This window comes from Macrobrachium rosenbergii, chromosome 3 (assembly GCF_040412425.1).
Source record: "Macrobrachium rosenbergii isolate ZJJX-2024 chromosome 3, ASM4041242v1, whole genome shotgun sequence".
Lineage (NCBI taxonomy): Eukaryota > Metazoa > Arthropoda > Malacostraca > Decapoda > Palaemonidae > Macrobrachium > Macrobrachium rosenbergii.
The window spans coordinates 40,386,531-40,396,476 of record NC_089743.1 but is presented as its reverse complement, the minus strand read 5'-3'; the positions used below and the strand labels follow the sequence as shown (position 1 = coordinate 40,396,476).

At 37.1% G+C, this 9,946-nt stretch overlaps 1 long non-coding RNA gene across 1 annotated transcript in view; it reads left to right on the top strand.

The window, feature by feature from the left end:
* The window catches only part of LOC136854547 (uncharacterized), a 12,976-nt gene extending 3,404 nt beyond the window's left edge, over positions 1 to 9,572 (top strand). Inside the window, exons 2-5 of the long non-coding RNA XR_010857729.1 lie at positions 2,590 to 2,681; positions 4,666 to 4,829; positions 7,378 to 7,534; positions 8,512 to 9,572. This is a non-coding gene — a long non-coding RNA (uncharacterized lncRNA). The remainder of the gene's footprint in view (positions 1 to 2,589; positions 2,682 to 4,665; positions 4,830 to 7,377; positions 7,535 to 8,511) is intronic.
* Positions 9,573 to 9,946: the final 374 nt, after the last annotated feature.

Here is a 9,946-nt window from a genome sequence, read left to right as displayed (position 1 = left end):
GCCTTTTTTTTTTTAAAGCTACTTTTTTGTTTGACTTGATTTTCCATTGCCTTTTGGCTTTTTTTTTGTATTTATGGTTTTATCTTTTTACCAGACCCATGTAAATATTAATTTTAGGCTCATTTTATTGTTTTTGTTGTTTTCCTCCTTTGTTTTTGTTGCATCTGCCGGATGACCTGAGTATGTTAAAGCATAACGGCCCACTCGGTCGTTACAATGGCGACTGTGACAGGGCGGCTCTGTTTTGGCTGGCGGGGTTTTGGCAATGATGCATGAGTGTAAAAAAATAATCTTATTTTGTTTCAGTTCAGTAGTTTAGAACCTAGTCGGGTCTGGTAGGGCAGCGAATGTAGCATGGCAGTGGCAGCAGGGAGTCGACGTTGGCGAGTTTTGAGCAACAAATTCTGCATTTGTTTTTATTGGAGCACGGTGGAGTGCGAGGGGTGGAGTCGTCAGCTGCTCATCTTGGATGACAGCGTGAGGCTGTCCTGACGTCTCCATCGGGTGTTCTGGTTGATGGGTTCTTGTCCCTGAGGACAAGGGCTGTCTTGGTGCCCTGATGGAGTTGTTTTTTTTTCTGTGCTTTTGTCTAGTGTTCATACTTTTTTTTGTGATTTTGATTCTTTTGGCTTTTTCTCTATTTAGTTTTTTCATAATGGCTTTATAGCAACCACTGGGGTGGAGATGAAATCTGATGTTAAAGGATGCATAACGGACTCGGGTCGTTACAGTGCAAAAGGCAGACATTGTTTTGGAAAGTTTGATTTGGATAGGATGACGAAACTTTTGGCAGACGTTTGTCTTGGCTCTGCAAAGTTTGAGGAAAAGATTAGGAGTTGTTTGGTGTGTTTTTGTCTACAAGTATGGTCTCTAGTGTTTATGTATTACCCTACTGTGTTGCACTGTGGAATGAATCGGTTTAAATGACCTCATTTGGATCACTGTTTTAGCTTTCTGAAAAGAGAACTACTGTGCCAGCTTTGTCGGTCCGTCCACACTATTTTCTGTCCGCCCTCTGATCTTAAAAACTACTGAGGCTAGAGGCTGCAAATTGGTATGTTGATCATCAACCCTCCAATCATCAAATGCATTAAATTGCAGCCCTCAGTCCTCAGTAGTTTTTATTTTGTTTAAAGTTCAAGTTAGCCATAATCATGTTTCTGGCAATGCAGCAACACAGGCCACCACTGCCGGCTGAGAGTTACATGGGCCATGGTTCATACAACATTATACCGAGACCACCTATAGACAGATTTATTTTCGGTGCCCCTGATTATGTGCTGTACAGAAAACTTGATTGCACCGAAGAAACTTCGGCACATTTTTTACTTGTTTCACAGTAATCTCTGCCCAGTAATTAACTTATGGAAAAGTGAATCAAGGTTAATAGGAGAATTGTCAGTTTGACCAGATACCTGAGCTCAGAACTCTTACAGGGCTGGCCAGACATTGCTGTAAATGCAGGTGTCCACTCAGAGGCTATACAGATTAATTTGGTTTTTTAAGTGATTTGTGTGAGAGCGCTTAGAGTTATGGTCCTTTCTGTACCCGTGAATGCTGGGAACCATAGTCATTGCATGTTACAGTGTTTTATGTTAGGAAATCAGATTGCTTAATCCTTTTATGTAGCAGACAGGTCGCCTAATAGTTGTCTGATGTACTTTTTATTCAGTATAGGGTATGGACACATCCATGTAGGTTTTCACTTTTTAAAATAAAGTGGTAAATTTATACACTGGGAAATATACAGTTTAGTATCAGTGTTTATTTGCTAAGGGAGGAACCCACATTAGTACTGTACTGTACTTGTTGTATACAAGTATTAAACTATATGGAAGGATCATGCACAATAATCATTGTCTTCCTTGTCAGCTACACTTCTATTAAGGATATGAACTAATGGGGTGAGGGCCACTTGTGGTACAGTGGACCCCGCCTATTTGCGGGTCCGGATTCGCGGCTTCATCTATTCGCGGATTTCTCTGTGGAACATATGTAGTATACACATTATTCGCAGAAATTTCGGCTATTCGCAGTATTTTTCATAGAGAAATATTCACAAATTATTGCATGTTCATATTTTCATGGCTAAATGCACTTTTTTTGATAACTATTGAAATATTGATATAAGCATTGTTAAGGGGTTTTTTGGTATTTTAAACTATCAAAATAGCCATTTATAAGCATTTTTAGACAGGTTTTAGGTATTCGCAGATTTGAGCCATTCGTGGGGTTTAGTGGTAGCATCCCCCGTGAATACCAGGGGTCGACTGTACTACTGTTTTTTAGTGATCAGGTACATAGGCTTAGTATATCTCTATCAGCATGTGGTTGAATTGTCAGTTGGAGCTAGAGTGGTTTTCATTTATAGTGTTGGGAAGGAGTCTCTTCTATGATTTACCAAATATCAATTGAGTTTTTATTTTGGTCTTAATGTGCATTTATCATTACTGCTTGCATGTGAGTTAGTTTTATATTAAAAAAAATAGTACATTAGAATCTGAACCTCCTCTTTTTTCATTGGTTGTAGATTACTCAAATTTGTATCACATTTTAAATGAACTTAAATTTTCTTTGTTTTAACTGCAGGTGACTCCCAGTGTGGTGGAGGAAGATCTTTTTGCAGCTGGTGCTGTGAAATGCTTGGATGACAGATGGTGACACAGATAGGGGTCCCTAAGGCGAGTCTGAATTCCTTTTTTGTCTCTAGTACATTCTTTCCTCTGGCTGTGTTTTTGTTCCTGAATTGATTGGCTACACAAAAATTCAGAATGGTTCTAGGTGTTGTTAGTGAACTGACTTTTGAAGACTGAAAAATGCCATTCATCTGACAAATTTCAGCATTTTTAGGCTGTTGGAGAAAGAATTTATAGTAGGAGGCATACAGGGATTTTGTTATGTACCGTCTTATTGAATGTCATTCTAGCAGTTTATTTTTTACTGGAAAGTTTCAAAGGGGAATTATTGAAAATTGGGTAATCTCAGACTGCGTCAAAGTTACTTTAGATTACCTTACCAAAATTCTTTTACCCTTAGGAAAGTAAAACCTTTATTAGTAACATTCTGTACACCTCAGTATTTTAAAGATACTAAATGTGTATTCAGGACAAAGCAGCCAAAAAATATCGTGCTTAAGCTAAAAAAAATCTGTTAAGAATTCCATCATAGCAGCCTAGCGTACCAAAACAGTGTCTTCATGATCAAGTAACTGCTGTCATCATACACAAGACCTCCAGAAGTACCATAATATCTGGTATGTGTAACTACATTATATAATGAATACTGTGTAGGCCTATGTATAAATATAACAAGCTGAAAACATACTGTATATACCGTACGGGTAACTCAATTTGCAAGAGCTGATGTTAGCATAATGCCAGGTTAATCATAAATAACGAGATAATTACCTCTTTATCTTGAATGTATACAGTAATTAGCATACAACGCTCCTAGGCCTGTTATGTGCATGGTTAACAGTCTCCTTGTATTTTATAATTGCATTTTTATAAATTTACTTATTAATTTACTAATTTAATTTTTCTCTTTTAATAACTAGTCTCTTTTTTCTGTATTTCCTATTACCTTTTGATACTCATTTTAAATGAACACCATATTCTTTGGAAGTGGCACCTGTGGGCATGTTCCATATGAATAGGTGTTTATCTTTTGGATAAAATAATAATAATAATAATAATAATAATAATAATAATAATAATAATAATAATAAACCACATAGCAAGCGAATGTCCGGGACTTGCACAGAACCAGTACAAAAAGAGGTATGGTTCAGTGGTAAAAGCCCTCCACTGGAGCCTGTGCAAGAAACACCAGCTAGCCCGCAGTAATAAGTGGTTCGAACACCAACCTGAGGGAGTGATAGAAAACGATCAGACAAAGATCCTCTGGGACTATGGTATCAGAACAGAGGGTGATATGTTCCAATAGATCAGACGTGACGTTGTTAAACAAAATCAAGAAGAAAGTATCACTCTTTGATATCACAATATCATGGGACACCAGTGTAGATGAGAAAGAAAGAGATCGTAAGTATCAAGACCTGAAAATAGAAATAAGAAGGATATGGGATATGCCAGTGGAAATTGTATTTGTAATCATAGGAACACTAGGCACGGTCCCAAGATCCCTGAAAAGGAATCTGGAAACTAGAAGCCGAAGTAGCTCCTGGACTCATGCAGAAGAGTGTGCTACTAGAAACAGCACACACAGTGAGAAAAGTGGTGGACTCCTAAGTTGGCAGTTTGCAACCTGGAATCCCACACTGTAAAAACCACCTAGTTGAATGGGTTGACTGTGATAGGAAAAAAAAAACAGTAATAATAATAATAATAATAATAATAATAATAATAATAATAATAATAATAATAATAATAATAATAATAATAATAACAGGCTCTGTTCGAGTTTATTTCACAGAATTCCAGTCTCGAGTATACTTGTACATATGTGTTTGAGTTGACATTTTTATAAAATGGATGTGCTTAACTTTCAAGTGCTTTGAAGACCTCCTGTGTACTTTTCATACTATTCATGGTTTATATGTGTTGATTTGCCAAAGTCTAGCTTGGACAAATAAGTGTGTTTATATAATTTTTTGCTGATATATGTATTGCTATATACTGACCAAAACTTTCTCACTTTCTGCAGAATGTAATAAAATGCTTTCAAGTTAGAGAAGAACTTAAGGCTGGCATTAGCATTAGCTATGAAGAAGAAGATAGATTGAAGGCACATCTTCATGTTGACCTTGACCTGGTACGGAGCTGCACTGTAGACGAAGGGTCATGGGCATTTCAGTCCTGATTCATCAGGTTAGTGTGTCTGGGATTTCCTACATGGAAATGAGGCATGTGATGTATAATGGCTTTTGTGCTACAAAACATTGTATTAACATGCTAAGTAATGGATGTTTTTTGCATACATTACGTAGAAAGAAGGCTTAAAGGATATCAAAGAACTAACAGTATGACATATAAGCAGTGTGTGAACTGCCTTCTATGTGATAGTGAAGTTATTCCATAAGGAATATTTTTTCATGAAATTTGTTTGCAATATTTTCGTCCTTTTGCAGATGATAAATGCAGACTGTTTATGGAGGTACACCAAGTTATCACAGAGATCTCACAAACAAAAGTAAAAATAGGGGTGGAAAATAATGATACCATAATAGTTTTAAGATTAAGAATGATACTAGTTGAAATCATATGTATGTGAAAGGAATTGGTAGTCTGTTAATATATTTTGTATATCTGTTTGGTTTAAGTTTGCCTCATCGTTTTGTTGAGGTACAAATTATGAATGGTGTTCCTTATCACGTGTTTGTGTATCGGGTTTTACTACTGTTTTTACGTTCAGTTTACTGTCGTACTCATTTCTTTTCAGGCTATGGCTGTTTCAGTAATGGAACTCCAATTGTTTGTGTGAAAACTGTTACTTTTTGTGTGTCTGGTGTGTCTGTAGAAGTCCAGTCTCAGGGAATGCAGTTTTCTGTGTTTTTGGATAACCAAAGTAGTTATTCATTCTTTGGGTAATTCCTTATGCCTAGGTCACTGTCATCTCCTCCTCCTCCCAGTTCATCATCCTTAGTCATTTCAGTAAGTGGCATCATCCCCTACTTTCAGTTAAGTGGTGCATTGGTTTTCCTATCTTGATATTCATGACAGCCATGTTGGCGTAGTCAAGAAGTTTAGTGGCCTTAAGCTTGTTGGTTACCGCATAATCTTGGACAATTAATGTAGCCTTTGTACTGTGGCTTTCCACAACCAACAGGGTCAGATATCTTCAAGATGTGCTGAGGTACTGGTGTTGTTTTCCTGTTTGACCAAAAGGTGTGTTGGAGAAGCTGGTAAAAGTGCAGATGTTGCTCATATATTATGAGAGTACCCAAACCTTGCCCCTCTGATTGGTCAACATCTGAAGTACAGACAGGTTTTCCATATTGCTAACCAATGCTTAGGTACTTGGAGCAGTCAATCGGGATATTGGTTTTGCTTCCCTTAACTGATATTAGCATAAAAGGAATATGATGATTTTTCAGGTTACAGAACTAAATATTGCATGTGAATTATTTTCAGTGTTTGAAAACAATTGTAATCAGTACTTGAGGGTTGCCCTGAAGTACAGGGATCTGATAGTTTGTTGAATTACAAAGTGTGGTATGGACCCATTTGCATTTGTTGATATTGGTATAGCCTTTTTTTGTTGATATATGTAAGTGATACAGTATATTATGTTTATTGGGTTGAAAAGTGTCTCAGTAAACTGGTGCTTAGAATTATGTAACAGTTGCACTACTGTTGTTGACTAGAAATACCCATTCAGATGGGAAGTGGTCACTGATCATGCAAACTCTGCAATACACTAATTTTTTTTTTTTTATTAAACATGCTGAATAAATACCCTTACAACTTGAAGCTAAATGTCAAACAGTTACTAGTTGTGACTAAACCCTAAACCATTAGTTGTCAATGATTAGTAGAAGTCACATATAACAGTACATTGGACCTCAAATAATTTATTCTGTTAGGAACTTGAGTAACTAAAAGGTATATAAAATTGACCGTCATATGATAGAGGATAACACTGAATTGAAGTATGTAATACCAAATGAGTGTCACAGTTGCTGAAGGCCGGGATGTGATTAAAAAACTGAGAATTACCCCGTATAAATTTTGAGATACTTTGAGAAATGGCATCTTTCTTTTGACTTTATCAAGAACTTGGTTAACTTTGAATCATTCCAAGCACTGCATTGCCTTTATCCATTTCATGGATTCTCTTGGTTTCTCCATCATTGCTATTTGGCAAGAAATGCTTCTTTATGTGAGTGCAATATATCTGTGATGGAAGGTACAAGGAACTCCTATAAAATAGAGGTGAGGAAAGGTTTTTAATATTTGTATAGTTTCATGCATCTACTGCAAAAGAGGTGGTATTCATGGCTGTTCCGTTTGAGGAAGAAAATGAAACAATACTGTTGAACAAGATGGCAATAAAACAATTTAAACAATTTAAACTGAACTGAGAAGGAATGTCAAGATGTTTAGATACTGAAGCTCCCCACATAGTGAGAAACACTCAGTTGATAGAACAGTTGCCCTCAGGTCTTTCTTCCATTCAAACATGCCTGTAAATGCTCCTTTTGGGGAATAGGCAGAAGTATAGCAAGTAGTTTTGTATATTGTAATCATCATTGTTTGGATAGTTATCAACAGAACACAAACTTTTCTTTGTCAGAACAGGTTTTACAAAGCAAAAGTGGTTTTGAAAGGTTCAGAAGTATTTCACTTTAATGATTTGAGAAAAGTGTTGCATATTGCAATACAGGTATTGAATGATCATTCATTTCTTTCATAACAGGTCCCTGTGAGAGAGACAAGATATAGACAACAATTGCTGACGTGTTTGAGGTGGAGTAAAATTAGGGTGTAATTGGATGTTTACAAAATGCTGTCATGTAAGAGATCTTCGAGAAATGAAGATGGAGAAGTGGGATCAATAAGATGAAATTGTGTTGGTAAGAGAGAGAGTCAGTTGAATAGTAACTAGGGCCTATACAGTATAGGGACTTGAGGCAAAAAGGGAATGGGTTTGTTCCAACTAAGGGGTCCAGAGATCTGCCTCATGAAAGCAAAGAGGTTATTGTCTTTAAAGATAGCAGATGATGAATCAAGAACTCTGACTGCATGGTCCTTATTCCTCCATAGGCATTCTCTCTCTCTCTCTCTCTCTCTCTCTCTCTCTCTCTCTCTCTCTCTCTCTCTCTCTCTCTCTCTCCAAGTAACTCAATACCATCACTTTGAATGATGACCTATCTCTCAGACTTGTTTGGTTTCCCAAAGGTACAATTCGCCTCATCCTTTCCTGTGGTCACTTCACTATTGGTTGTGAATCTACTACTTCACGGTTCCTCTTTGTTGAATTTTCAACAAAATGTTAATAATAAAGTGTCTATCAGAACACTGTGAGAGACTGTAAAGTGAACTCCTTGGCGTTGTCAGTTTATTTTAATGGTAATAATAACATGAGTCAAGGGTGATGAGGACTTATATATTAGCCTTAGTTTCAGAGAACAGAAGTCACTGTGAATGAATAATGAATTCGTTTTTTCTTATAAACAGTTATTATTTTGAGGGCTTTCTGTTAAGTCATAGAAGTGTATGATGAAAGTGTCAGCTGCAGCAGGAGACAGTAGAAGAGGAGATTGGGTGGAAAATGGGACATGGGTGGTTATAAAGAGAACTAAATGGTTCTGGTTGAACTACCTTATAATTGTGGAAGTACTAATACTAATGACAGTTAATCATCTTGTATATGTGAGAAGGGTAGTATGAGAATTGGGAAGAGAATTCACTTAGTACAGTACAGAGGTGAAGGAGTAATATCAGTTGCCATTTATATAAATTGTTTATTTGAGGTATTTAGAAAATGGTTTGCATTGTGGTGTAAAAATTACTGTCTTGTATCTGATACTAAATGAGGACTACATTCCAGGTGCTGAGTTTTCAACACAACAAAATTCTACAAGCAAATACATCTGCCATCTGAAGACGGGTTCATCAAAGTTTTACCACAACTTGATATTTTTTGTTTTTATAGAGATTTTCTCTGCTTAGAATTACAGATCCTTTATTTTTACTTGTGCCGTAGCATCAGTGTTGACCTACAAATGGGGTAATTGAGATGACTAGCCAAATGATGTTAAAAGTGTGGGTGTTTGTGTGACCTTCACTTGTGAGACTCTCTCCCCCATATTAGATGCTTGCTCTGATGTCCTCGGTCCCTTTTGCACGTGATGTGTATAGAGTGCTTATTTGACTGTGTTCTTCGTCACTCACTTCGCTCTTCCTTGTTATTGTGAGGATTTGTTCGTTGCCATCAAAACCTGTGTTGACTGAAATTTGATATGCTATTTGTGTTGGCAGTGTGCTCATGTTGGCACAGCTGCTAATTGTTTCTGACCTAATTATTCAGGTATGCAAAGTGAAGGATATCTTTCTATTGCCTTTCTGACTCCTCAAGTGTCTTAGGGCTCATCTTGGATACATGCTTGAACTGCAAAGTAAGTACACATTGTTCTACTAATGACTGCTCTATGGTGGTTCATTCATAAATATAAATTGGTCAAGGTAGAACAACATGGCCTTGCTGACAGCAAGAGCAGTGTAACAGGTAAACAGTAGGTAATAAAAAGGTTTTTATTGTAAATCTGTTATACATAAGGAATCCAGGCTTTATGTGTGACAGAAGGGTTCTAGAAACATTGCTGATCTCTATAACACATTGCCATTGTTCATACGCACAGCCACTTAGTGTTTTATTTATTTTTTCCTGTTCTTTCTTTGAACGAATGTGATGTAATTGTTCACCGTCTGTCTGCGCAAAGCATGTTTATGACTCTGTTGTCCTTGATTTCTCCTGATGGTGGATATTGACTGTTAGAAAGCAGATACTCTGTAGTGGGTTCAGTCTAGTATTGTATGAATGATTTATGCTGTCAGTGGAAGTTGCTAAGTATTGCTGCTTGTTAGTGAAATTAAAGTATCAGTCAATTGCATAGTATTTCTTTAATCGTCCTACATTGCCTGTTAAATAGGAATGTTTTTGTAGTGCCCACTAGGTCAGCATCCAGATAGGATGAAGGCTCCCCACCAAAATTGAAAGAGGAAGGGATGGCAGGATTCGTTTCCCCTCATAGCTGCTGCTGTTCCAGATGCAATGGTCCCAGTGACAAGATGTTTGTGAAGGCTCAGTAGAATCTGAGAAATCTTAAGAGTGAACATGTTGGTCACTCTTCAAATGAAAAGGATCCCTGGTTCCATTTGAAGCATTCTCTGTTGGCATCATTTTGAATGTTTTACGGTCTTAACCACTGGGGAGAATGGAAACGGGTGATCTTCCTGAACCCCTGTTGAAGTTTGGAGTGGTC